Source organism: Ooceraea biroi, chromosome 4 (genome assembly GCF_003672135.1).
Source record: "Ooceraea biroi isolate clonal line C1 chromosome 4, Obir_v5.4, whole genome shotgun sequence".
NCBI lineage: Eukaryota > Metazoa > Arthropoda > Insecta > Hymenoptera > Formicidae > Ooceraea > Ooceraea biroi.
Genome location: NC_039509.1, coordinates 5,602,516 through 5,628,154, shown reverse-complemented (window position 1 = coordinate 5,628,154; position 25,639 = coordinate 5,602,516). Strand labels below are relative to the sequence as shown.

The 25,639-nt window shown below is 43.8% G+C and overlaps 1 protein-coding gene across 3 annotated transcripts in view; it reads right to left on the bottom strand.

The window, feature by feature from the left end:
- The window catches only part of LOC105282476 (dystroglycan), a 69,426-nt gene that overhangs the window by 16,731 nt on the left and 27,056 nt on the right, over positions 1–25,639 (bottom strand). For 2 of the 3 annotated variants that reach the window (XM_011344441.3, XM_011344443.3), the window contains exon 1: positions 23,588–24,006. The exons of the other annotated variant lie outside the window; for it this stretch is intronic. The gene's annotated coding sequence lies outside the window, so the exon portion shown is untranslated. Of the gene's footprint in view, positions 1–23,587; positions 24,007–25,639 lie in introns of those variants that run through there. 3 annotated transcript variants of the gene reach the window in all.

Here is a 25,639-nt window from a genome sequence, read left to right as displayed (position 1 = left end):
GGACTTCTATGAGCGTGGAATCTTAAAGTTGCCAGAAATATGGCGAAAGGTAGTGGAACAAAATGGCCAATACATCACTGAATAAAATTTATTCTAAATATGATAAAACCGCCTTTCATTTTTCCTTGAAAAAACGAAATAACTTTCCGAACAACCCAATATATATTTGCTGTACAATCTTTGGCCAAAGAATTCATAATGTGGATTCATAAACGATATACTATGGACATATATACATTAAGATAACTCTGAGATGGCCGAAGATATACGTTATTTTTCAATTAAAAAATCTTTAAAAAATAGGCTAATATTATTTTAACGTCCTCTTTCACGAAACATTGTTTTTAGAACAAAAAATATATATGTATAAATAATTCACAAAATTGTTTTAGGAATGCAAGGACCTTGGTCATTTCTTCCAATCATTTCTGCTTGAGAGAAATGACCAGGATACAAAATTAATCTCGTCTATCCGAAAGAAATGACCATAGCATCTCGTAAAACATGGTGAGCAGGAGTGGAAACGGTACGACGTTAGCTACACGCAGAGAGCTCTAAATAAACCGGAAATCTTGGTTTCTGTCAGTTCATGCCAGATATTTCTGATGCCTATGCGGAAATAGTAACATACGAAACAATTTTCAGCAGGCAGTAAAGTTTAAAATGAAAATATTTTCACAATTATGATGCTTTTCTGCAAAACGTTAAACCTCCTGTTGCAAACACAATTAGAACTCAGACTGAGTGATAACACACAGCTGTGCGATCATTACAAAATTAGAACGATTGGTCATCTATCCTATATGGCCATCTATCCCGGAATTATTCTATACAGGGTGTCCCGGGTTTTAACCGACAAACTGCGGGAGCATATTCTACTAGTGGAAATAAGAAAAAATTCTTATATCGAGTTTGCTTAGAAATGCTTTATTACAAAGTTATAAACCAATATTGAAAAGAAATATCAGATAAGTAACAACGGAACATAGTGTAGAATTTGCAAGGTCGAAGATGTTTACGTTACGTGTATTCACATGTATTCATGTTCACTATGTTGAAACGATTCAGTATGATTGTTACTTTCACAACAGTAGCTGTTAGTTTTCAATCGTCGTGTCAACTAGCAATTACTATCAGAATGCCAAAAGTGTTTTCAAATGAGGAATACACTTGATATTCATTTCGTGTACGGATTCTGTGACGGAAATGCACGAGCTGCCGTACGAGAGTATCAACGTAGATTTCCTAACAGGAGAGTACCAGATAGATTTAAAGCAACGAATTACTAATTCAGTTACTGAGATGCAACAAAATTTTCAGGAATGTCGTACTGTAACAAATTCTGTACTACGTCGATGTCTAGCTTGTATCGATGTGCAAGGACAACATTTTGAAATGCGTCACTAAATCATTGCGTAGATAATTTATATTTTTGTGAAAAAATCCGTTGTTACTTATCTGATATTTCTTTTCAATATTGGTTTATAACTTTGTAATAAAGCATTTCTAAGCAAACTCGATATAAGAATTTTTTCTTATTTCCACTAGTAGAATATGCTCCCGCAGTTTGTCGGTTAAAACCCGGGACACCCTGTATATAAAACATAAACAATATGTACGTAAAGTAAGTAAACTACTAGTAATATGTACCTCTACGTATACAAGTACATCTGTGCACGTATGCATCTGTGTGCATAGAACCATAATATAAAAAATCTAGAAGTAAATATAAATAGTAAATATAACAAGCTCTGAAAAAAGTTCACATGTAACATTTTTCACACCTGCACGCATCTTGACATTGAATTGCACGCAACCCGTCTCGCGCCGTGTCTGTTTAATCGTTCCTCCGTACACCGGTTCACGCAATAGCTCGTCGCGCCGCGTCGGGCACGCTCGAAGACTCTTGCCTCGAGTTATGCTACATAGCTATGCAGGGCGCAAACTGCATCGTAGCAGGTGCATGCCGTCGCCGGCGCGATGCACGCACAATCGGTCGGTCAGTTGTCCGACTGCCTGCTAGACGCCGACCGGAAGTGCATGAGGAACGAAGGAATGGATCAGTGGCTCACATCCCGGGAACGCGGTGCCGATCGCTGCGTGAACGACATATTCGGCATCCTGATCCATTTAATAGCAATCTAATCACGTGTCACATGATTCACCCGCAACTATTATAGTTAGCCGTAAATCTGCGGCCTTGCAGGTACTCTTGTAATATTGCTATTAAAAAAGCCGATGTATTAATAACAGCGACTCTTGCTTTAAGTTCATAATACTGCGGGAATTTTATTTCCCTTTTTAAAGATCGCTATTGCAGAATTATTTCGAGTGAGTGGTCATAAAACAGCTGATGTAAGCCGTGCGAGACCTATACGAGCGTCGCCGATGCTGTGTCAGCGATGCAATAAGGATTCTGCACACATGAATGAGAGACGATTACCTTCGCATAAATTGAGACAGTAGTAGGAAAAATGTGGAGGAAGAAACACTCATGCAAATAATGATGCTATAATAAGCTCCGTTATTATGCGTCCGATATTTGTCGCGAGTGACTGCATCGAATCCAGCATCAAGATGCAAAAATATACGAATCGGCAGCTAATTTTATGTCTTGATATTTATTTGTGAAAGTTTAAATGATGATGTCAAACCTAGCGAAAGTGAAATTTTTAAGGTTTACCGAGGCAGCCGAGGAGTTATATGAGTTTCCTGCGATCTGAATTTAAAAATACCATGGCGCTGTCACATTGAGATTTTTTTATGCCGAGATCTTTCTGTATCTTCCAGCGAACATGAATTAAAATCAGAAACAAGCATTATAAAAAAAAACAAGTCTGAAAAAAATTTTCTGAAAAAACGAATGATTCATAGTAACAGATGTTACGAAAAGATATACCGTCACAGTAGAGATGACGTCCGTCTCGTAAGCAGCATATAGTTATAAGATACCGCATTGCTGGCGTTCGTTAGCAACGATTGCGTAACGCGTCCAATAATTTGTGCTTTGACAAATCTACCGCTGGTAGCCAATCAGTAATATCAATCAGCCCACTCATCGCCCGGCACTGCTTTTCCGAAGAAAATTCTGACGTGCAACGAATTTAACTCCGACAGATCATCGCCCTAACGAGCTTCGGAGGCACCGAGTGTCGTCGCGATAACCGCTTTTCGTGCTTCGTGTACACAGGCAACGTTTACACAGTCTTTATTCCTCCAGATGCTGCTTCTGCCGCGGTGGTCTCGGAAACAGGGGCAGAGCAGCGTGTCTCTCCTTTGACTCGATGTTGAAAACAACATCCTGCTTCTTGGCGTTAACCACGTGGCGAGCCTCTAGCAACAATGCTGCGTGGAATAACACGCCGGCGTAAAATACGCGTGCGTGTAATTGATGGGCAAGCCTGGAAAGACGGGATTGCGCGATCGAAAATTAATACGCCTGCATTTTTCACTCATTCCCGCTGGAATCGCGCGGCTGACCAAACGCAGCGTGGAAAGTCGCGAGACGTGGCGTCGTATACCGATTTCCGCTTTCGCTAATTCAGCGCGGACGCGCGAACACGCGGCAAATATTTGCGTGCGCAGCGCGAGTTATAAAGCGCGTCGAGCTCATATCGCGCCTGTAGCAGCGACGTTCTTGGCAAAGGGAAGTAACTTGATACGTCGCTTACTTAGCCACTCCGTGCGCATAATTTACCATACCTCAAGGAGGGTCTTAATTACGCCGCATAGCGTGATTATGTACAACGAGACCGCTGCGTTTACACGGCAAATTAAATACGGGAATGATCAAATGCTCACTCGAGCGCGCGGAGTCGACGAGACTGGCGTGGCACGATCAAAGTGTGAAAAGTTATTCGAGACACATATAACGTGAAGTCTTGTCGATATCGTCAGTTAATGCGGCACCTGTTCCCAGGATCGACAAGGACGAGAAAAAGGCTCGAGTCTCCCGGGAATGCGGAAAACTTAAGCTAAACAGAATGTCCCGCGTGCTTCCACGAGGGAAAATAGCTTTGGTAAAAGTTGGCGCCCCGATGAAAACGGGGCGAGGTGCAAAAACTGTTGACCTCTTAAAGTAAGAGAAGTGCTTCCGGACTTCCCAACGCGAACACCGGATTTTTCGGTCATGCAAGCCACGAGGGAGTAACGTGAATTTCTCGAACGGTGCGCTCCGAGAATGTTTCATAAATTACATCGGTAAATTGCCGAAGTGAGATACCACGTAGGAAAAATTAATGCAGCACTTAATTATGCGAAGATGCACATATTTAAGATTTCGGATTAATTCGCTTTTCACTCGGCGCAGTTGAACTTGATGAAAAATGACTATTCCTCCGTCGGGATCAACGGATAAATTAATTCATAAGTGGATTTAATAAAGCTCGACCGTGCTTAGCTTGTTTCATAAACACTCAAGAGTTAACTCCTTGTCCCTCGGGAACAAGCAAAACCATCCTGACGCTCTCGGCTCACTTGCTGCAAAACACGACGAGGTGCACCAATGACCGTCGTCGAACAATAAAAGCGTTTCACGGGAAAACGAATAAAAATTCTGGCGCTTGCACAGAATATGAAGAGCGCAGCGTCAGATTAAATCATGATCTACTTTTTAAAATATTCCCGTTTAAATAATTAAAACGATGAGTGAAATAATAATGCTGTAAAATTACAAACATAAGATCGCAAACATCATACAAAATCTTGCGATGACATTTAGGACCGATGAAATTATTGATTCCAGGAAGTCCGAAGAAATGGATGTCGTAATTTCCGGTCAGATCTTGACAGATATCTCACGATAATCCCGAAGATTATTTAGGTGTGCCGGCAAAAGTTTCCTCGGGCCAACAGCGATTAAGCCTCGTTAATAAAGCAATCGCGTGCACTCGCGTAATAGTAGAACGACCGCTTGTATCTCGACCTGTGTACGCGGACATCCTGCGCTCGGCCGGCTAAATTCGGCGCTTTGCTTGCACGGCATAATAATAAATTAATAACGTACCAGTACCGTAGTTCCTTCTCGGCTTTATGCCTCGGCATAGTTATTCGTTACACGTGAAACGAAAATTCATTACTGTGTGCAGTATTGCGGTGAACATCATCAAACTGCCGCCATGCCCGAGAGAGCAAGTTCTGACGTTTGAATACTATCGCAGGAAGTAATGAGTATTCACAAACAAACGCTCATGTGTACCCTTCGAATTTTTCAAATCTCCCCACGTAGAAATTTCAAAACGGTCCAATACTGGGACTGTACCGTTTGCCATCGTGGCAGTATTGTGCCAGTACAGATTCGACACAGGAGTGTAACGCCATGCCGTACTTAATTGCCAGTACTGATCCGACACTGGCAATAATATATGGACCAATATTCGGTAAATAACTGCACCAGCATTGGGCATAGAAGTGGACCAATTAATGTATTAATGTATTTTTATATATATATATATATATATATATATATATATAATTGTATTTTGTACTATTTGTATTTGTGACTTAAATATTATAAACAAAGACTAATGCAAACAACATTAGTAAAATCATTTTGTAAATGTCGCGTGAATTAATATCGCGTTTAAAAGAAAAAGATGTTAAATCGGTTTTCCGGATGGTTATTTATACGTGATAACGCAAATGTTTCTAGCGAGAACGTCACGCCTGATCTGGCCATCTATCGGTCGCTGGTGAATCAATATATTGTTATAATCCCATTCTAAAAAAGGCGTGTTAACTTCGTGAAGTTCTTTTTTATCGAATATTGAAGCCTCTTTTCCGCGACGAATTTCGTGTGACTTGAACTTCGTGTCGCGAATGTCAGAATGTCATAGTGGCTGTCAGTGCGGTTATATTGACAATTGTATTTATTATATTATTTTTATTTTATTGTTTTTATTTCTTATTTTATTTATAGCGCGCGTAGCGCGCGCCTGTGTTGCTAGTTATATATTATCGGCAATGTATGTAGTCGAATGCTGGGTCTGTGTCGGTTGCCGAAGCATGGCCCGTCTCGCAACCAGTACTGGTCCATGTCTGTATTTTATAATGGCCCGTCACATGGCCCGGGTTTTAATAAGTACTGGGACAAGACTGTCTGCCAACTCTTTGCAGTACTGGCCGCCAGTATTGTGCCAGTACGGATCCGACACTGGAGTGTATGTAATGCCGCTGCCGTACTCTGGGCTACCAATACTAGGCCAATGTTGGGCCAGTTAAACAACCTCGGCAATTTCTACGTGGGTCATGTATACATGACAGATGCGACAGATGAAATTCCATATTCAAACACTTGTTTGAAGTTTCATTCGAATGTGTCTCTTTGCGTTCACGCAATATATGACGAAACGTAATGATGACGATGGCGAACTGAATATTCAGTTTAAAAACCGTTCTGGAGTGACTCTCGCAGAGCCGACACTCGAGTCTCATCAGTGCCGAGGAGGACGAACTCTTTCACGAACGGGGATATTGGACTGGTTTCCAATATGTAGGACGAAAATATTCTGGATGCTGAGCGAAATGAAAATCGATCCGCGGCATCGATAAATTTCTCATGGCAGCATCATACCTACCGCCTGTCGCTATGTAAACGTCGATGTGCAAGTCGGAAGAGAAGCGCCGAAGAAGGTTGGCTCTTTTATATCTGCCCAACTGGTGGGTCGTGAACTCGAATATTGACAGACTGCGTTTACATATATTCGCGCGAATCGAAATCCCCGGAGGACACGATAGCGCGACACGTTGGCGAACGTTATGCGAGCAACACAATCTCATGAAAAAGCGAAACTGAACGAACGTGATGAACGCCGGAATGTCTGCCGGGAATTCTCCGTTGCCGGAATGATTTTTAATCCCTGGGATGAAGTCCTCCATATATATTAAAAACGAAACAAAAAAAAACGTTTGCGGACGCGAAAAATATGCGGTTTCTGAGAGTGTAGATCCTCTCGTGTTGAAATACGGCACTGTGTATTTCGTGTGACACCAATATAAAGAAAAATAAAGCGATTTGTTGTGTCAGTCTGAAAATACGATTCTGCGATTTATTGACAGTTGCTGAAACAGTTGCTGAAACAGTTGCTGATTGAATCGATCAAAATTTTAAATCACTTTCGATACTAAGGTAAATCATTCGCTTTGACAACGATAACAGTGTAACAACAATTTGTATAAACTATATCTATATACATAATACGTAACTTCACCGTCACGTTAATTATTCTTATATATAGATTTTCATAAACCAGATTCTGACATGTTTGATATTGATTTTTATATATAAAAATATATAAAAATTTGATGTATAAAAATAAAATTTAACACTATTATTTATGGCTAGACATCTCGCGAATCAGAAAAATCAGCCATACATGACCAATAAAATACGATATACATTTCATCAAATGAGTTATAAATTTCACTAATAAGAGAGAAAGAGAGAGAGAAATTGGCGATCACTTACATTTGTAGCTGCGCACACACGAAATATGACAATAGTCCTACGTTATATGAAACCAAGTAAATCCGACGCTAAACCGACGAATCGAGGTGCTTTGGTGAATAATTGGTTCGTCGGAGAATATATTTCTCCCACTTGCATTACGATGAAAGTCGCAATAATTTCTGATTTCAGATACCGCGGAGTTTTATCGCTTCTTATAAAAATTATGTATTATTTATTAAAAGATAAAAAAATGAACTCCCTACCCATCTCCCACGATTGCATTCGGAGGCCTTCACGGTGTGCTCCGCGCGAATAGAAGGGAAGGTGAAAAAGCGAAATCGACAACGCGCGATAAACGTACATCTCTCTGGTCACTGTTATCGTGAAATATCGCGCAGTTTGACCACGCGCTCATTGCACCGAGGGCAAAACGATGAAAAAGAATCGCCCGCTGGACAAATTTCCTGCTGCCGGCTGCGCATGGCACGGTATAACGGTAAATGTCACGGCTTTATTTCTATGCTACGCAAGGCACCGAGAGATATATTTGTTCCTGGAAGCTTTTGTGCGAATCACGTAGATCGAAGATAACCGAAACCGAATCGCAGCCTCAGAACCAGCAGAACCAGCAAAAGCACCGCAAAGGCAATGAATGATCATCGTGCAAACCGCAATTAACCCACGAAGATTAATAGACATTTTACTACGCTTTGCTCAACGGCTTAATCGCGTGCGTATGAGTCTTTACAAGTCAAGTCTGTTGCCCAGTTCTGTTGCACAATACGCATTTATTTAATGTATACATCTGTATATACATATACCGCATCTGTCAGAGTTAATCACCCTTCCGAGAACTTTCACTCGGCGAGCCTCCTAAGCTGATTCATCCTGAAGAAATGCATTTTCGCGAAGCTACCGCTAAATGGCGCTCTCTGAAGTTTCTATCAAAATTAGAACCACTTCTCCTGGATGCCAAAAGCGTTCAATGCCATTACACCAAAGTGGAGATCACTCTGGTTTATCCAGTGCCTTGCAGTTTAAGTAAATTTCAAGTGCGCACTCGAAGAATAACCGCGCTCGTTCTTCGGCGTCGTTTAATCAACGCGCCGCTGTCGTGGGACAGTCTTCAAGGTTTGAACCTTTAGTTGCAGCGGATCGTGAAGGTTCGGCCAGCATTGTGATAACAGCAACAGCGTGAACTTGATGAATGGGGGCATTGTGCGAGTCGAGGCCATCATTCTTTTATGCGTTTTACGTTTTATGTCAACCGGCTCGAGTTATGCCTCGCCGGGACGGACGAGGATGGCAGCAAGGAGAAAATGGCATCCGATTCCGCTACCGGTTCATTTCTACGTTCTACCATCGAGGTCCTTTGATCCTTGAGCATTCGCTGCTCACTTTCCTCCTGGCCGAGTATAGCTTCTTCCGTTTTTGCATTTCTCTCGTAGCGTTACGCTCGATACTTAGTGCCGGGACTTTCTTTACTGACCCGTAATTTCCACCGTTGTATTTCTTTCCCGGCGTCTTCAGCGTTTCTCGTCTTTCTCGCGATACTCTCTCGAGCAAGATAAATAATATGTAATTTCAGAGTTCTTGATGTCCGTTGGTATGGTATCAAGAACGCCGAAATATTTCACGGTGATATCAAGCATGCGGCACGATAACCCCCGGGGCTAGCCCTTAGCAAAGCAATTATCACCGAATGTCGAATAATTTGCAGAGATTAGGAGTGTTATCACAGAGGACAAAGGTTTAACGGCGATTGGTCATAAAAATAGCAGTGCGTAATCGGGCACAGCTCCTCTAATAAGAATCTAAAAAACTAAATAAAAAAAATGAATCTCTGACAGTGTCGTTTATGTGTGATCAACGACGAGTGCTAATTCGCTACATAACGTTTACGGAGGCAACAAACAAGCGTGTGCGCACAGCTGGCGTCGTTATTAAATTTTTATAGACGAGTCCTCGTGAAAATACAGAAATACACGCGCATTGGTCAATATCAAAAGCGCTGTAGTGTTAAAAAATTCACAGTCACTGAAAAGGGATCACCGTTGATTTCGCCGTGGCGCGAAACAAAATTAATATCGCTATCGATGTTTCGATTTGAACGTCCGTTTGTCGGCCAGAAGCTCTCGCGTCGATGTATGACGCGATTTATTTATCGTGTCGTTATTAAGTTACGCGCGTGTGCACGCACGCATGACACTCGCGCACGAGGTGTTGCTTAACGAGTGATGCTCGTGAGGGCGTCGTTCTGAATCCTCCTCTCGTTTGAAAAGTTCCGATAAATGCACGTTCACCAACAACGTCCATCCCATCGTGAAAGTACAACGGGCGCGGTATCGTTGCGCTTTCCATTCCAACTTTATCGCGTCGCATCACGTCGCATTAATTACCGGTGAATGACTGCCGGCAAGAATTAGCACCCGGCAATCGTGCTATGCCACGTTTCGCTCGACGCTATTAATTCCCGTTGCCGGGCGTTTCGACCCTCCTCCCCCCTCCTCCCCGGTTCAGCCCTCCCGGCGATTGCCGGCGCTCATTATCGTCATCGTCATCCCCGTCATCGCCATTATCGTTCCTCACCAGCGCCCGCGAGTCTTAAACCCCCGCGATACGCGACTACTTCGGCGCGAGCGGACCCACTCGAGTCCCGCGTGTCGTGCAATTAACGTAATTACTGCGGGCCATAATTACCGTTCGATCGGCCGGGGCGCACCGCGCGGACAGACGGCGACGCTGCTCCTTCTCGGAATCCCGGCGCGGCATGTGATCGGCGGCCCTGTGGCCGTGATACAAACTCGATTTCCTCGGGGCGTGCAGGCAGCGGGCGGCGGCTTAATGCAGGGCGCCGACAAAAAACCTGAGTCGAGGGACGGCCGAAGCCAGACATGTGTTACGTGCTAATGCGCTGCTTTCACGAACAACTCAACTGAGATCTCGCGCGTCAGGAAGAGGAGAGAGAGAAGGAAAAGGAGGAAGATGAAAGAAGAAGCAGACTGTTCGCACTTTCGCAAAAGAAACGCGTCCCTCGCACCACCGCCGAGTCCTCGTCTCTGGGAACTCTGTAATGATTGATATTAATGATACCAATCTCGACAAGAACGATGGAAACTTGCAATAAATAAACTGTTGGTCAATTCCGTCGACCGATTCTGTTGATCGTTGCACAAACACAGCTGATATCCGGTCACGATATTAAACATTCTCTTCTGTGTGTGCATGCGTGTGTCATGTAGAAAGGTCTGCGAGGTATAGGGCCTATCTAAAAAGACTACTTTGGTATGCAGAGAATTGTACGCCCTTTTCTCCATCTCGAAGGATTATACAGGACTAGAGCGTCCAATGTCCCTTCTCATTTGTCGGCCCTTTATGGCTCGTCAGTGATTCTTCCTTTTCGTGTTCCATGCGGGCCCAATCGTGGCACTCTTCTCATGATTACGAAGGGACTCGCATAATACCACGTAATCCCGTTTGTGTCGTAAGACCTGAGTGATTCGTCAGGATCAATTCACTATCTTCTAGACCGAAGTCAAAGACACCGACAGCGATGCGTCTTTTAGTTCCTGCTTTTATTTCTATTTATTCATAGTTATGGTAGTTTATAATATCAACAAATGTGCTATAAATTACGAAAAAAAAAACTGATGACTTAATCTAAATATAGTAAAAATGAAAGATGAAATGCATAATCAAAATGTAAGAAGAAAAAGCTATGATGCACGTAGCGTTTCTGCAAAATTGCATTTTATTTAGTAGACAAAAGTCATACTCGTAAATCTAATATTCATTTACAGAAAAGAGGAATGGGAGAAGAACAAGGAGATGCAAAATGTAACGAATCGCAAACACGCCAATTATGGTGCTCGCAAACGAAATGAGTGCGCGCGCGTGTACACTTCGCATGGAATGCGTTATCACATAATGCCGTTGGCCTGGCAATAGGCTTAATCAAGAGTAATAGAGCGTACGTCCACCTATTAATAGAGTGAGCACGTCTCATGGCATGTGCCCCAAAGCACGATAATGCAATAACGCGAGCGTTTCAGACACCTTCCTTTTGTGACAAATACAATAAATTTGCTACAATTCTCCTCTAATTATCAATTAGTATTATTAGCCGCCTCATCCGAAATGCAGTTACGCGTTTCGCGCTGCATTAACGTCTCGGACCCGCTAATTTTTACGTGCGAGAGGCTACAAACGAGATTGCGTAAAACTGTCGCTTCTACGTTAATTCCTGCAGCATCGCGCGCGGCAAGCAAAGCGTGAAAATCTATGAAAATCCGCTTGAAACTTTATCAAACATTTTGAATCTTGATTTATTCAGCTTTTCCACACAATTTCTCAATTTATCGCTTAGCTGACAAATGGTATTTTGGTAATTTCGTCACGGTCGTCGTACGAGGAAATTTCCTCGGTGCGCTATCTCCCGTGCACGTGCCGTCACTCGTGATTCATACGTTGCCCATCCTCGTGGCCGCCTCCACCTTCCATCTTGAGTGTGCGTTGTTTTTATCGTTATAGGCGATGAGCTCATATATGCAACGGCGGTCCCGCTTGCGGTTAATCGAACAAGAGTGACGGCGTATCGTCACGCCGGAGATGTGAGTGCGAGCTCGCAGCAGCATTTGCATCAACCCTCGAAAATAAATGCGCTCCCGAGTGTGGGATGTAGCGTGGAACGTTGCCCTGCCGCGTTGCATCGTTAAAAGCATTGCACACCCGAGAGCTGCTGCATGACGTCCCGTCGTCGCGCATCGTCGAGCTATGCCAGAATTGATGCCGAACGCTGTCGCTGATCATGTGCCAGGCCGCGGCGAAATTGCGACCTCATTCCCAGACTCGCGCCTCGTGCAAGAGTGCGCACGACGATATTGTCAACGATGACGCTATCGTCATTGCCAACGGGTTTTCGGCAACCTTCATATGATATTATTATTTCGAGGCAATTTCGAGAAAACCATTTCTGTTCTCTACGTTCGTTCGAGTTGCTCACGTTACGAATGGCGTCGAGAAACGCAGGTGAGATACCTGTGAGACACCTGTGAGATATCTGCGAGACACCTCCTGCGCGCAAAGAGACGTCTTCGTCTACGAGACCGAGCGTAAATGATACAGCGCGAGTATGCAGCGCGATAAGAGAGCGGTCGAATGCATGTGCACGGGCAGAATGGGGAGAAGCAAAAGTGGGACGATCGCTGTACGTGTTTCAGGAACAGCACCATATTTGAAGCGGTCGCACGGGGAATCCACGAGGAAGAAAACCGGTGAAATTTTCATGAAAGCCACGGACCGGTCGAATGGCATCATTGTCGAGACTGGGAACGTAGCGTTTTCCTATCGCCTCTCGGCCGGACAGCATATCATTGTACGCTGAATTATCAAAGAAGGTGAAACACGAGCTCGTCGAATCTACTCGCACCAGAAATACTTTGGACGCATCAAACATTTATTTCTTTTCGAACGTTCGAAATAATGAAATTGTAGCGTAGTACTTTCCAAGAAACTAGACTTTGCTTTTACGTGCTATTTCGTAAACTTGGAGCAAATCTTGCAGAGCGAACGCGCGTCACTATAGCACGTGAAGCTTCACGAAATTTATAAACTCTGACAGTGAGAAATTGGAAGCGGAATAACGAGAAGAAAAACATTAAAACGTGCGAGCCCGTATTTCTTCGGACTAACTCGTCGCTTCTCTCTTTCTCTTTCCGCTGGCTTCTCAGTGATGTGAAATTGAGAAGCATGATGGCGGACGCAGACTATAGGTTGCGCGATGTAGGAATCACGTTACAGAAGCCATTATCCTAGCTTGCGCGTGGAAAAATCGACTTGCAGTGCTTATTTATCGATTATTATATACACGTCTGCGGGCGCAACCAATACATATAGAAGATACATTTAAATTCAATACTCGGAAAACAATTCAATTTTAGAATGCACGTCATGTATTTGTAAAAGAATTTTATTATTTTTTCCATTTTCCTCGATTTCCATAAATATACTTTTGCATGGAAACTCCGAGAACATTTTTTGATGATGAATTCATTAAAAAATTTACGTGATTTTCATGTAGCAACTAGTATCGATTTAATTCGATATTAATCGATAGTTGAGCAACGCGATGTTGAGGAAACCCAACAAAAGCCGGCAAGCATCGGTCAAAATGTTTCAGCCGATATTTGTTTAATCACTGGCGGCGAACCGAGAGGCAAGTTTACGCACTGGCAAACCTACCGAGCGAACCGATCGAACCAGCCCTACCGCATATTGGACGCGCAACCCCACCGACCAGGAAGTATGGAACCACCTTTGTTCCTCCATGGCATTTCGCGTGCGCATGGATATGCAATTGACGCGAAAGCGCCGGAAAAATATCAGCGCGATTCAGCATGCGAATACACACCTATTAAAGATCTCTTTGTGACCGTGCACGCGCGTGGGTAACATGCGCGTAGGTGAAACATCAACGCACACCGGTGGTGTACGTTAAGCGTCAAGTGCATGCATAAAACAGACATAAAATAAGCCGTGTCTGTATTGAAATTGCTATTGATGCACGTGAAAATAAATAATAAAATGCAAAACGGAATTAATACCATGGGCTTCCAACTCCAGTTTAACAATGCCCGATAACACCGAACATAATTTACCCTCCGCCGCGCCAACCTACACGCGAGAAGCGTGTAACTTCCCCTAGAAACTGTGATAGAGAGAAGGCAATTTCCACTTTCATCGGCAACAGAATATATATCAGCCGCGCTGTCAGTTACTGTCAAAGAGATTGAGCGACAGCTTCTCAGGAATTTCTTCATTAACGTGGGCCGGCTTCGTCGAAATGTCGATACCCACAATTTCTCCCACGTCGTCAGCGAACTAAATGCAAATATCAGCATATTGTTGAATAAAACACAGACCGAACCCACGAAACTGTAAAGGACAAATGTGCATTTGTGTGGCCTTTCCAGATTGCGAAAAGTTATGATTGAGATATGATTGTAATTTTAAAAAATGATCAGTCGAATGTACAAAACATATTACACCTGCGGCACGATGGAATATTGAAAGACAATTTTCTCGTTTCGTGTAATACTGACTTATACGTGTTGTTCGTCTACAGACACAGACACTCGTGAGTCATGAGTTCACCTTTCCTCTTACGTTGACACCATTACCACTCTCGCGATAAGATTTCGTTCATGCTTAAACTGGTAAATATGCGATTAGTATCTCGATGGAGCGGTTCTCATCAATCAACGGAAATGACTTAGAATTATGTTAACAGAGTTACATCACATAAGTACATACATACGTCGTAAAACTGCCGCTTTAACGCATATTCGCACACAGTCAGCTTCTAAGCCCATTCATAACTTTGCAAACTGCAAATCCATTCACGCGTACGATACATACGATATTGCACCTACTTTGTTTAGTATAAATCAATACACGTTGCTAGCATGCCATTTTTTATCATAAATACTTTTGGAAAAACAATCATGCGAGACGATTGTCCGTTATTAATCGCGTTCAGAATCCATCAAAAATTTTTTAACAATCAATTTCCAACGTCAGTCGTGCAAATTTACTAATCAAACGTTGATTTTTCCGATATCGGCAAATAAATTAAAACACGACGAAATGATTTATCGATTACAATGGAAACAAATTTTATTTTCAATTATTCATTTTATGATATTAACTGCGCAGCAGAAAAAAAATCTTGTACGTTAATAACGCATCTGCATGCACACATTTAAGTATCGAGATCAATTAATCATGAACGTTAGTAAAGCTATAACCGGATACAAAGTGGCTCAATAAGCAGTGCCAATATTTTTCTTGCCGAAAGATTTACGGCTAAAAAAGCATGCGCGAGGTTGTGAGATGTATTTATCGATCTTCGCACGAGAATTATTGCCACTGCGACTCGATATTGCAGTAGGACGGTATAGCAGAGAGCAAGAAAAATGGATTTCTAAGCGCCACAGTAATTGACTTTGATGTCCACCAAACGTATTCCACTACAGGATGCTTCGCGCTTTTACTCTCTCTCTCTCTCTCGATAGTATTTAATAAATTATATGTGATAATAACAATATGTGACAATCATAACCGTATAACTTCCGAAATGTCAATATTGATTGCAGAAAAAATGGAAATTTTTATCTTGATACTTTAAAAAGTCTACTTTAATATTACAGACAGATAAAAGCATAATTCTCGAATAAAATTAGGAATTATTCTTACTTCAGTCTCGATATGATCATGTTAATTTAAAGTCGAAGAGAATCGGTTCAAGCCGCTCATTGAAATTCCTCGGGCCCGCTCGATTTTCCCCGAGTTTGCTGGAGAGAAATGGCAGGCTCCCGGTGGGATTCGCAATAATCCCGGTAATCTGGCGGATCGAGTTCGATTCCACTAAAGAATTTGTCCGTCGAAATCCAGCCGCTTTTCGGCGCGCAATCGCGCTTTTATGGACGCACTTTGAGCGTCGCTCCTCGCCCAAATGTGCAGCACACGCGCAATCGCGCGCTATATACTCGACGTTTACTCTGGTTCGTCGTGTGATTTAGGGGGTGACGTAAAATACGAGCGGAGCCCCGTTCGACGTGACGGATTTTCGAAGCGGCGAACGACCAAGCAGAAGAAGAAGAAACAGAATGCGTCGATGCCTGGCCCCTCAGTGAGAGATATATCGTATCTTCTCTCTTTCCTTTCTCCATCATCTGTACATATGTACACGAATTTCTTACTCGGCAAAGAAATACAAGGATCCATTGAAATATCGCTTTCCAATTTTCTCGATACAATACATGAACGCGCAACTGGTGACTGCAATACGTAAATGTCGGTGCATGGCGGTCAATCCAATATAATAATACTCAACGTACTTTTCAATTGCATCACGTCCAATAACGAGCCGTGATTCGCCGCATCTTCATTTTTCAAAAACCCTGCTACGAGCGGCCAAGTTTTCCAAGTTTACTTTATGAAACATCGTGGGAACTCGATCATTTTGCGAAGCAAACTGTTATATCAGCATCGTGATTTTACCAAAGTACTGCCGATGCCGGCAGAAAACGGAAACCGTCAAGAAAGTATGTCCGCGCGAAAATGCGCGATCACATTTAAACGAAGAATGCGTTCGCTTGAACGTTCAACGTGAGTAAGATACGGATATCTTCTTTCAAGTGCATCGCGGAGAAAAACAAGGTTGGCATTGTATGCACGAGCGGAAGTCAGAATGAGAGAGGGTGGGCGCAACTTCCTTCGAGAGCCTTGTCGATCTTTAGATACTGGACACGAGATGACAAGAACGCTGCAACAAATTACCGTATTCCTGTTCGTTACGCTCCCCCGTATCGGTTAATTTTGCTCATTTACTTTTTCCCGCGGTACTACGTAATTCTACATCTGAAAATATTATAATGTACTTGTTGGTTAATATCAGCTCGCTGTTAGTATCCCTCTGGGCGACTATTTAAACGTTTATCTCACGTAATATCACGGCGTAAGCTTATCGTGTTTTGAGCGCGCACCTCCTTTGTGTGCGTATTTTAACACGATAAATACACGTTATCGTAATGAGATTACGGTAATCGTTTGCTCTTCGAATATGTCGGCGAGAAGGAGGTACCAAAGAAATTTTATATGCAAACAACAACGGATGCTTACATATTTATCAGAGAATAAATAATGGTCGTACTTGCAAACGATGGTAATTGGAAAAGTACAAACAACGTTTTAATAAAATAAGAAATTAATAGAGAGAAAGAGAGAGAATCATTGAAACTATATATTTTATGTGTACTAATTGCACATTATTTGTACTTGTATAATAATGAAATACAATATTAATTTTCATAACTAAATAAATAATTAATTAATCCGCATGTTATTATTACTGTATATTATTATAATAACAATTAAATCATAAAGTATACAATATTCATTACTCTCTGAAAAGAATATTCCAACCGTTAATTAATATTCAAGACAGCAGCTTCCTCGAAAGCGGAAACCGACACTTGGGCAAAGAGAAAAAAAGAATCGTGATGGAAATAGCTGGCGGAATTTGACGTTTAAAACCAGGATTCGCGATCTCGAAACGAACTTGTCCAGACTTCCACCCTTTTAACTAATTTGAGGATTTCCGTTGGTGACGGTCGCAGAAGATTGGCAAAAACCATTGTGATTCAGGAATAGAGCGATTGAGTTTTGGGCCTTTAATTTCCAATGATTTTCACGCAGCGCGTCTCCATTCCATGTGGCTTTTATTTGTCGGAAATCCACATTTTTTCTGTCAAGTTGCAATCTGACAGCGCGAGACGGCCGTCTGCATGCCGAGTGCTCGCGTTCCATTTTCCATTTAAGTCCGTAAATGGGACACGCTTGACCGCCAACCGGGTTAATTAATCGTGACCAGGATGCGGGCACTACACCGTGCGAAAAATATGTCTCTCCCCCTTGTTTCCCGTGCGCGTTCGCGAAGTTTTTCCCGAGGAAAAGAGAAAAAATAACAGACGGTTATTTTATGGCAACACGCAGGAAAAAAATTCACAGCGATTCGTTCCACCCTGACGGAAAGGTATTACCGGAAAACCATGTCGCCGTCGAAAATACATTTGCCGGCTCTACGCAAAGCAAGCAAACTATGTCCTATTATATATAATTTCAAGGATTGCACTCACGTACGGACGCGGATAGCAAGGTATGCGGGCGCGCAAATATTCATCGAATAAAAACGCGCGCTAAAATTCTTCGCTAAAATACCGCAGGCGAATACCATGCGAATACCGTACACGCCGGGCAACGCTATGCAGACTGCCACGTAAAAATGCATCAGTCATTCGCGAACACCATAGTACTTCAGACGAGACTCTCGATACCGCTCGTATCTTCGAGTGCGCGATAAATTTCCTCGTGCAAGTCGCTTCGTAAAGCGTTAGGGCGGCCGACATTATCAAGAGGACACCGTTAGCGGTAAATGCCGCTGAAATGCCATTAACCCGCTGGATGCTCTCGAAACTTCCTGCGGGCTCTGAAAAGAATACGATGCGCTAAAGCGAACGAAAGTTGGCAAGATATGATTTCTCGCGGAATTAACAGCTACTTTTTAAGAAGTTACTTCGTCATGTAACATTTCGTAATGTATGCGTTACACAAGACGCTCCAGATGGCCTAAGGGATCCTTACATACGACTTGATAATGATATAATATATTACCGAGTTATCTTTCATATCTTTTGAAATAACGGACGCATAATTGCGCATTTAACCCGGATTATAAGGATAATTGAACGAATAATAAAATAAATAAGAATTTTTCTCTCAATATAAAACTGTTAAAATATTATGACTGCTATTGAGCAGTTGCAATCGATAACCTTATACAGCTTTAATTCGTATTACAAAGATGATTGAATAAATAATAAAATAAGCAAGAATCTGTTTCTTCGATGATGTAAGATATACATTTTCGTATAAAGTACGATGTTTTTTGCACTGATGTAAGATGTTATATTTGAATGTTTCGCTCAAATAAACCTCGGCAAATGACCAGAAAAAAAAAAAAAAAAAAAAAAACAAATGAGACAAGATGCAAAAGAGAAGGCTCACACTTTTCAGCATGAGATGGTCTGAGACACGAATGGATTGAAATGCTATATCTAAAATAAAAATCATCTATTTATCTTCACACCAGTTCTAGCAAAGACTTCCTACACTTATCTGACTTTGCACAATAAAGATAATAAAAAAATATTGTAACCATATTATAACTTGTCAGGTAGCGAGTACCTTTTGTAATACGACGCTGTTAAAATGCGTTAAAAGCAATTATAAAAGTCTCATGGATCGGATCTACAATCTGACATGATATTATGGACGCATCGAAAGAGAACATGTGCAAAGGGGAGTCCGATCCGCGCCATACAGCCCATGAGGATCGGGTGAGGTCAGTATGTCTCTAATGAGTCTTAATGAACGAGCGTGAGAGAGCCTGGCTGCACGTCGATGGCTTTTCATTAATGTTAATTGTGCGGGAGATAAGAGAACGCCAGTCCGGAGAGTCTTTCCGCGGAAGACGAAAAATCGTCTTGACTAAATCGAAATTAACGAGGCATATTGTAGAAAAGGTAAACAAATCGATTAATTCTTAACTTGTCGAGTAGCTAAATATTCGTAACATAATGGTCCAACGAAATTTTCAATCAATGTATCATTAATTTGAGAATCTCGATCCACGGCTTCTCGTTTGACAAATAATCTTAAAGTCGATAAGTCACAATAATCGTTATACGTTTAAAAAAGAGAATTATGAAATAAAAAATACATGAAGAAACATTGATCTGATCGCGGAACTCAAGTGAGCAGAGCAAGCGGATTAAGAATTGCGTTTATAGCGGATGAAGTGGTAGGCGAATGAATAGAGTTCAGCATTAGAGCGAATCAATCGATGACTGTAAAGAAGAAGCTACATCAACGATAACGCCTCACGCAGGCCTAAGCGGATCGAATTACATGATGCTGTTTTGGATCACTCGCACGCACGTATATGCATAAATCATGTATAGAGCCGATGAACACTGTCTAACTTTAATTCCTGGATAATCTCTCAATATTACGTGATATTCCCCAATTTAATACAATATAATTACTAGTAACAATCACGATATAACAATATAATATTAGTAATAATTACGATTATAACAATAACATTATAATTATTACCAGCATGTTACAGCATAAAATATAATAATATATAATAATATAATATATAACATAATAATATTATAATATAAAATAGAAAAAAATGTAATATTACATAACAGAATTAACAATCACTTCCATGATCTTCAAATCATTTTATAATCGCAATTAACACATCAGGGGTACATGCACGATTAGCGTCACGATTTTGATTGGCAGAATGTTTGCGAATTTTTTATCGGACGATCTCGGAAATGAGAATAATGGATCTGCCGCGAAAACGTGTCGGCTCTTTGTCACATTACGGAGTGCGTGGATCTCGCGTTGTCGTCGCCGTTATTGGCGGACACGAGAGAAGTTTGACAGCAGGCGAGCCGAGAGCTTCGGCGGATCCCTTTCTTCGACCAAACAAAGAGTTCGATTTTATTCGAGCCAGTCCGAAAAAGAAGCAAAAGGAGCACGTCGCACATCAGCTGCTTGGCAACGGGTCTCCCGAATGGATTCGGCACCATCATTTTTCTTTCTTTCGCCGTGTTTGGTAATTCCACAAAACTTCTGATTTCAGAAGCTCCTCCATGCGAGCGAGCGAGCGAGCGAGAAATTTCGCAGCTGCATGTTCCAACTTCCACCGTGTGCAATTACTTATCTCAAAAGTACGTATGAATGCATACGAAGTATTGGAGAACTGCTTGAAGGGCATACAGATATGATTACACAAAGTAAATGTTATACTTTTGCATAGTATGCTGCATAATGCCAGACGGTGACGCCAGACGGAGCAGTGAAATGTCGCGGAGCCGTTTAAACTTTCGAACGGCGCAGAAATGTCCGTGACTGCAAAAAAAAGCCGTCGTCTCCGCCGTGAGATCGCCCACGTTACGCGAAACCAGATCGCGTGGGGATTGCCACGGTCAGACGCGAGCGCACTCGGGAACGCACTGCGGCGACACAATTTTCGGCGACGATTAAAGATTCACGCGTTGCAGCCCGCTGCAGCCAGACGGTGCCTTCGCCGCGGACGGCGATCCGTCTTTGCGCGCGATGGCGGTACCGCACCATCCACTTATGGTAATATTTCGTGCATCGCGCGGCATGCATAATGCAGTCAGAACTCGAAATTTATGCCGCGGGCGCAGGAAGAAACGGTCGTAACGTATAAGACGGTCGACCGACTCCCGCGCGTCGCCTGTCGTAAGCGGCAGCTACGTCTGCGGCTATGCATCATCGATGAGGCACATAAACGTGAGACGGTCCCCAGAACTTCCAAAATGCTGTTTGACGGAGTAGATGTCTCTCGATGAACGGCCACGGGGTTCGATGCTTCCCGCTCGATAGTCCATGAGAGATTATTTCACGTGAATTTTATTGGAACTCTCATGGAACGTCAATCGGTCACTTTATCATGAAACGCTAATATGCAATTTGCGGGTTGAAGACTTCTCTTTCTCCGGATTCTTATAATTTAGTAACTTCTTCGCCGTGAGTTACAGCACTGGCAGTCTATACACGTTCCTTTCCTTGGAATGGAAATATGATAGCATTAGGCTTTAATAATTAATTAGGCTTAAATAATTAAGCTGTTATTAACTCGAACGGCGAGCTACCGAAGCTAGTGATTATCGCCGGTAATTCTGTCATTTTCATATTCATCGTAAGACACGCATGCGACTAACGACCGCGTAATCTTCTCCAACTTCTTTCGAGGAAAGCGCAACCGCACTTGCGGCGTCGAGAAATTTAAATTAAATGAGCTGAATCAGGAATGAATTCGGTAAAGAAGAGGCGCTCGTTAACGGCGTCAACCGTAGCGATCCCTTTTCTCTTTGCTCCCTTTCCTCGATTTCCTCGAAGGGAAAAAGTGTTGCGGCAGTCAAACTTTATGCTTAAACTTCCCACCGTGGCGACAAACCGCGGAGCAAATTCTTCCCGTCTGCTCCATGTTGCATCGGAGTTCTTCCCTTTCTTCTCTTTGCGCAAAGATGCGTGGACGACCTAGCTCACCGTCTCGCTCTTCGACCTAGCTCTCACTTTCTGCCCTCCGTTCCGCGAATCCCCCACGCGTTCGATCGCGCGAGATTCACCGCCGACGAAATTAGCCTCGCGAAACGCGGAGAACATCTGCACCCCAAACCTCCTGCCCTCTCTTCACCCTCCGCCGAGAGCAGCTAACGGTCTCACGGTTCTGCCTACCATTATCTCGTTTTCCTCGCTTATCTTCCCAAAGCAATCTCTTCCATAATGCTCTCAGTTTCTGCTTGTAATTACGATTACGATTCTCAAAGAGACACGTATGTAATTGCAAGATAATTCAAGTTATCGAAGCAACTGAAGCGTACGCGTTCAAAGGTCAGTGTTCCTCGTGGTTCTGCTCGAGAATGAAAAATATAATCTGACTAGGGAAACGCCTGTCCACGCCAGGCGTTATCATTGTTGAAATTAAAGATTTCAAGAATTGTCCCATTACCTGGGGGTGAACCCCTATCACCATGCGAAATTTGGTGTTTCTAGCATGTCGGGAAGTGCCCGATCAATTCAACGACAGACAGAATAGGGATTTTATGTGTACAGATTACCATGTTGTTTTCGAGCAACGAGTTAATCCTAGTTTCCCACAACTTCAATTTTCACGGGCTTCCCACACTGAGGTACAGGCTATCCCACGAACATTTAGTTAAAAATATTTAAAAAATCAACTGATTTTAAATCACTTTTTTCCATCGATATGTCACACGTCAAGGAATATGGCTATTCATAGGAAAATTTGAAAAACAAAGTAGTTTGTAAAATATTCGCTTGAGAAAAAAAGATTACATTCAAAAATCATGAATTGCTTTACACCTATTTTACTTGAGGTTTCAGGCACCCCTGTGTGGGAAGCTAGGGTTAAGCCAGCGATGGCAAGGATATAGTAATCGGCATCACCGAGGCAGTGATCTTCCAATGATTCGACACGTAACTCTCGATACGCGCCTCTGATCTTGCGTGACGCAGATATTGTGACATCTCTATCTGTCTCCGTCTGTCTGTATCCACTTATTATCATAGATTATCATCTTCCCTACGGAGAATCGCCTAAATACCGTGGGGAGTTTCCCGTTTCCTGACGAGGGAATACGGTTGTCGATCTCGCCGGCCATTGATTCGATCTCCCATCTCCGCCCGCTGCGGCACGCGTGCGGAGTTCGTACCGCGTCAGCGAAACGAAAGTAAGAACGGCATTGTCGATAAAAGGGGGAAAACGGAGCGCAATGCGACACGGGGCACCTCGCGTCGAGCGGAACCGAGGCAGTGCACTCGGCGCACTCGCCGGGCACTCTCCGCACTTGGAATCCTAGTTCCGTGCGTACGTCGGCGCCGCAAGCGATCACATAACCTTAAACGCGTCTCCGCCGCCGCTCCGTCAGGTGTACGTGCATCACTCACCTTGTATCTCAGTGCGGTGCGGAGGCGCTCCGCGGGAGGGAAGGAACGGCGAGGCGGCGGGGAAACGACGACGGCGATAACGGGTCCTGGTTGCGGCAGAAAAAAGTTCCGCCTGCGACGTCTCCTCCGCTCCTTGTTCTCCTTGTGCGTCCTCGCGGACAACGCACGGGGGGCGACGGCGGAGAAAATGAAAAAGAAACGCCGGCCGAGAGAACGGGGCGACCGCTCCGCGGGCGCGCGCACCGACGCGTCGTCGCGCGACAAAGGGAGAACGTAGGTGCGTGGGTGTGCGTGCGTGTTACGCGCACCACCGGCGCCGACCGAGAGAACGACCGACCGCAACGACGGCGGCGAAGATGACGCCGCGATATACCGCGACTAGCCGCTGGGCGCGTACTGTGCGGACGCGGAACGAGCGGACGGCAGTATGGCGCCCGGCGGCTTTCCTGCCGCCGCTCGCCCATCCCCTCTGTTCGCAGTTCCCCTCCACCGGCTTTTCATTCTGTCTTTATCTCTCTTCTCTCCCTTACTCCCACGCTGCATCGCCATCTCACTCCGACTCGCACGGTTTGCCACGCTGCACACAGAATAACGTTCTTCCCCCCCCTCTCTCTCTCTCTCTCTCTCTCGATCTCTTTCTCATCCTTTCCTTGTCGCACTAGTTACCAGTTGCTGTGCGACTGGTCCTCGTCTCTTTTCATTTCTCGTTATTTCGAGCCAAATATTAACACTATCCCATCTTTCTTCTCTCTTGGCCGGTCGCAGCTGTGCCGCTCCATCTTTTTTCAACATACACGTACATATGAGATTTTCTCTCTCTCTCTCTTTCTCCCCGAGTGCGGGTTCTATCCCTACCGACACCGTGAATATAGACCCGTCTCTCTCGCACCGGCGCAGCGCTTCGGTCCGTCCGCCTCCCTTCAACGCGCGGAGAACCGCGCGCTCTCCCTCGCCCGATCCGCCGCCGATGCTTGCACAGCGCATCCCTGCCCGTTCAAATCAGCCTGCTCTCCTCTCTCTCTCTCCCTCCCGACAACGATCCGTCTCTCTCCCACCGCTTTCTTTCCTCGCTGCTATCGATGACGGTGCATCTCTCTCCCTCTTCGCGATTCAACCTACCCCCTCCACGCGTCTCGCGATCGCGGGAGTAGGGGAAAACCCTCTCCGCCGATCGTGTGTGCGTGCACCCCGCAGACGATACTTTCCGTTGGCCCCGCGCTGGCGGACCAATCAGCGCGCGCTCGGAGCACTGTCCCCTGCGAGGTCGCGCGACCAGACGCGCGCTCTCGCTCTCCGCCACCTCTCCCTCGGACCCTCGTGCCGTCCGTGTGTACGCGCGCACCCGCGAACGTGTGGGCGAGATTAATATTAGATCGATTGTCGTTAATAACATCTCTGACGCTCTGTCACACGACGCGGCGTTATTTATCGCCGGCCGAGTGCAACAACCACTGTCATCTCTCGCGGTGCCACGCGTTGTGGGATTTTGCCGCGTGTTGCGCATAAATCTTTCCTTTTTCCAACAATTTGCTAACGCACGAAGCCAGCGAATCCATCTATCGAGAGATACGAATTCCCGCACGACGTTCGATGATTCGACAAAGTGTCGAAAAATGGGGGGGGGGGGCTCTTGTTGGACTCCAAAATGTATCTCCGAGATGGAACGTAGTCTTCCCTTAATACTGACAAGGGAAGGTTTTTAGGTGTTACACTCGGATTTCAAAACTTTTTTGCATGCAGGTAGGGAGGTCCCCAAATAGAAGAAAAAAAATAAAAGTAGCGGCCCAAATGCATATTTGCGCGCTACGTGCGCAATTTTCGATGTAGGTTAACTACTCAAAAATGCTATTTCCAATCGAATTCTTTACATTTTTTATTTCACCTAATGCACATTTATATTGCTTTGAATACTTTTGTGTGTGTGTGCGCGCGTGTGTGTGTGTAGAAAATACGAGCGTCTAATGTAATCTCGTGCCGCGCGAGCACGGTGCGTATAAAAGGCCCATTGCTCAAAAATGGTATTTGCATCGTAACTTTTTTAATTTTTTACTG